Raw genomic sequence first — 4,536 nt, forward strand, 5'->3', positions numbered from 1 at the left:
CCCAGATCAACTCCCTATTCAGAATAGTGATGCTATACCAACTTCTTATCATGGGAAATACAAGTACCTAAAACTTGCTACCAGACACTTCAAATGAATTGAAAAACAAAGAGGAGAAAGCGACAAATGAAGAGACAAACACTGAAGCAAAACGAATGGGGCAATACCTTCAAGAGACCCATTAAATTAGATGTGAGATGATTACATAGTACACAGACACCTCATTGTATTAAAGAATGTAAAGCCAACACAAGTTGAAACAGTTCAAAAAATAAAGTTAGATGGAGTGTCTGGGTGGCTCAGTGGGTTGAGCATCTGACTTCAGCTCAGGTTGTGATCTCTCACAGTTCATGAGTTCGAGGCCCACATCAGGCTTGCTGCAGTCAGCCTATCAAGCACAGAGCCCACTTCAGATCCTCGGTTCCCCTCTCTCTACCCCTCCCTCACTGGCACTCTGTCTCAAAAAATAAATTAAAAACATTTAAAAAAAAATTAAGTTAGAGGACTCTAACAGCTAAACCACCTCCAACTCTGATCTTGCTGCACCCCAGGCCAAATGAATCACAATTTCTGGAGGTAGGATCCAGCCACCAGTACTTTGTAAAGCTCCCCGAAAGATTTCAAAATGCAGCCAAAGTTGAGAACCACTGTCCTAAACCTTGGGAGTAAAAAAGCAATAAAAAGATGGATCCCATACAGTTACAAGTTTTCTAAAATGCAATTTTCATTTAACACAGTCTTTGAGCCTAAACGTATTTACAATTATCACCAACTTAAAAAAAAATTTTTTTTTTAATGTTTATTTTTGAGAGAGAGAAAGAGAGACAGAGTGTGAGCAGGGGAGGGGAAGAGAGTGAAGGAGACACAGAATCAGAAGCAGTACCAGGCTCCAAGCTATCAGCACAGGGCCTGACGTGGGGCTCAAACTCACGGACCGTGAGATCATGACCTGAGCCAAAGTCAGGAACTTAACCTACTGAACCACACAGGCACCCCCAATTATCACCAATTTTAAATTAAGATGTTATAATAGACACTTTTTTGAGAGAGAGAGAGAGAGAACAGAAGCCTGGGAGAGGGTAGAGGGGGAGAGGGAGAGAGGGGGAGGGAGAGAATCTCAAGTAGGCTCCACGCTCAGCATGGAGCCAGAGATGGGCTTTGATCCCACCACCCTGGGACCATGACCTGAGCCAAAATCAAGAGTCGGATGCTCAACTGACTGAGGCACCCAGGTACCCCAACAGATACTCTTTATAATCGGTCTCTTGTAGCTAGCTATCTGACCTGTATCATTTGCAGCAGCAAACAATCAAGACTTAAATTATAAGATTCTGACCACCCAACATCTTAGTTTTACATAAGTACCACCCTAGTTTCTATCCACTTTCATGGTTAAAACAAATTTTCCTGGATGCCAAACATATCACATAATAGTGTCAAGGTGACACAACCTAAAATACCTTGTTCCTGAGAAACTGGAATTCGGCCACATTTTCCATCACCAAAATTACACATTTTAAAAATGAAACAAAAAATCCAAAAATACTAAATCTGACTCATTATCAAGCATATGTTTTGTTATGATGCAAACAGTATCATACTGAAAGTTATTCAAATGAATATCTAGACATATTTGTCAACTGTTTCTCTTTTTAAAGCAACTGAATCTTCATCAACTGTTGAGTAAAAAGCCCTAAATTTGATAATTTAACAAAATTAAATTCTGTGTTATGCTGATCTAAGTCCTTTAACTTTCATTGAGTGTAGAAAATAATGAAATCAATGAAACGTAGTCATATTAGTTTTACACATGATTAAACATCACCTCAGAGTCATGTTTATTTTTTTAAATGTTTATTCATTTTTGAGAGAGAAAGAGAGCGCGAGCAGGGAAGGGGCAGAAAGAGAGGGAGGCACAGAATCCAAAGCGTGCTCCAGGCTCGGAGCTGACAGCACAGAGACCGACGCAGGGCTCAAACTCATGAACTGTGAGATCGTGACCTGAGCCGAAGTCAGAAGCTTAACCAACTGAGCTACCTAGGTGCCCCCACAGTCATCTTTAATCATCACTTAAGCAAAACAAAAATTCCTGCCTAACTACACAATCTTCTAGAAAAAAAGGAAATCAAAACATGTACAAGGAGCACTGAAATGCCAACATAAGATGTTTAAAGAACCATTCACCCTTAAAATCACTGAATGAAAAATGAAAAAAAAGTTAGGCATGAGCTAGAGGAGGCCAAAATAGAACTGAAGTAAGTTTAAACATAAAAAAATAATAATATATGTTCTCACCAAAGTAGGTAAAATCTTAGACAAGACTAAATATGTATTTTAAATGTAATGAACGAGGCAGATCCTGTGGGGTTAACTGCCCTAGTAGGGGCCTCAGCAATTCACAGCTCAATTAGAATAGTGGCTAATGATGTTACTATAACACCAGCTCAATCAGAAAAAACAGCTTCCAAGCAAGAGAGGCGGTGTGTGACTGGGCAGCATAAATTAGTTTAATACTTGCTCTTAATTTGGGGGGTTGGGGGGCGGATCTAAAGAGGAATGCAGAAAAAATAATTCACATACAAATAAAGAAATAGCTCAACTAAAATGTAGCTTTAAAAAGTGAAGCATAGGTTTTTAAAATAAGAATTGCTGCTTCATAGTATAAGCAGAATTGTTTCAAACAACAAAGCCATCAGAAAAGGCCAAAGATCCATATAAAATGTATACAAAAATTTCAAATTCACCTTCTCAGCCCAAATTTTCATTAAATCTGAAATTGATTTGCAGTTTTTTTCTAAGCTCAAGATTTACAATGAAGGCACTTAGCTATACAGAGAAATTCCTATTAGGTACTCCCACCTCGAAAATCGAAAAATTAAGGTGTAATACCTCTTTAAAGCAACCTCACCCCAAAAACCTGGAAAGCAAAGAAAAAGCCACTTCTATTAATAGTCTCACAAAACGTATCAATTTTCTCTAGAAAGGCTTTTAGTTTTAATTCCAACAACTGAAACTTACATAATTCATTAGCACCTTTATATCTAAAGATTCTGCAAATCTTAAATGCTTAGCCTACCTGTATTACTTTGTTCAGTAACAAACCCATTTAAGAAAACAAAATCATAAAAAAATGAACTTAGGAAGCATTAACAGGATATCATATTTTAAAACGTTAATGATATCAATCATTTACAACTTGAAATGTCATGTACTAAGCATATCAGAACTTTCCAAAAGAGAAAATAAGAAATAAGTCCTTAGCAGAAAAAGAAGTTACACATTGGAACTTCCTATGCTATATTTCAACTGAAATACAGTCTCAGTGCAACAAGGCAAAGGCAGTTAATGAAATCCACAATAAAATTTATTCCACTGCAATATTCTAAATCTAATTACTTTATGAAAGTATGCATTTCTTTATTTTCTATAAGACTACATAGTTTCTTCCAACAAAAAATACTGAACCTACTTTTTAAAACCCACATTATTAAACTGCTATTGATGCTAAAAAGATGTAAGTCTGGCAAAAGTCAAAGGTTGTTAACAAAATTAGCCAAGATTACATGCCTTTAGAAAATCAACTCAGACTAATTAAAATGATTCCACATCATCTTATATTTGTAATTCCGGAAAAACGAGCGGTTTCACCTCAAACTAGAGTGCAAAAACGAAAGGCATGAGGAAACCAAATTCAAAACAAATTAAAAATATATTCATTAAAATTTTTACCAGTATTTTCGGGGGGGGGGGGGGGGATAGCTATCAATCATCAACAGAGTTTTAAAAACCTCTCTGCACCCTCAAAGAAATATTTCCACTTAACCAAACACACCCATTTCTTTGAAAATCTTGCCGGAGAGATTGTAACAGCAGTTTGGGGCTGTGATGGAGCCACCGCCCTACATCGTATACCAATTTCACGCTCAGTACACGTAATCCTAGCAATAAAATAAACTACGTCCTTTATTTTTTGTTAGAGGAGTGGAAGGTGGGGGTGGTCAGTTAGGTGCCGAGAATGTTTCCCGCATACCGCCATCATCCACAATACTCAAAAAGTAAGTAAACAAATCAAAGCCAGACACATAAACTGGAATGACACAACCAGGAAGGGAAAGTGAAGGACAAAGAGAAAACAAAAATTTGCTTAAGAAAAGAAATGAAGACAAGCCATTTACAACTTTCATTTATACCTGAGGCGACACGCTCCGGCCAACCCAGCGCACTCGGCTGGGGCGGACAGCGAAACTACTCAAGAACAACAAAGAGAAGCGGCGGCCGCAGCAGGAGTCCCGGTCCGAGTTTAACTTGATTCTGCCACAAACCGCAAGGGGAGTTCGGGGCCGCAGGACGCAGCCCGTAGCCCGAGTGACGCGAGGCCCCGCGGCCCCTGCGCAGGGGCCGCCGGCCCGGCCCGTCAGGGGGCCGCGCTCGCTCTCCCGGCGCACCCGCCGGCCTCCTGCTTGCTCCCGGCCGCTGCCGGGAGCCCGCCCCGGGGCGGGGAAGCCGCGGGCGGGGTGCGCGGGCCCGGCCGGGGGA

General features: G+C 40.1%; 1 protein-coding gene across 5 annotated transcripts in view; it reads right to left on the reverse strand.

Moving 5' to 3' along the window:
* The window catches only part of SMAD4 (SMAD family member 4), a 111,386-nt gene that overhangs the window by 58,756 nt on the left and 48,094 nt on the right, over window positions 1-4,536 (reverse strand). For 4 of the 5 annotated variants that reach the window (XR_005791598.1, XM_040478804.1, XM_040478806.1 and 1 more), the window contains exon 1: window positions 4,191-4,412. The exons of the other annotated variant lie outside the window; for it this stretch is intronic. The gene's annotated coding sequence lies outside the window, so the exon portion shown is untranslated. Of the gene's footprint in view, window positions 1-4,190; window positions 4,413-4,536 lie in introns of those variants that run through there. 5 annotated transcript variants of the gene reach the window in all.

Source organism: Herpailurus yagouaroundi, unplaced genomic scaffold (genome assembly GCF_014898765.1).
Source record: "Herpailurus yagouaroundi ecotype Mexico unplaced genomic scaffold, PumYag 142, whole genome shotgun sequence".
Lineage (NCBI taxonomy): Eukaryota > Metazoa > Chordata > Mammalia > Carnivora > Felidae > Herpailurus > Herpailurus yagouaroundi.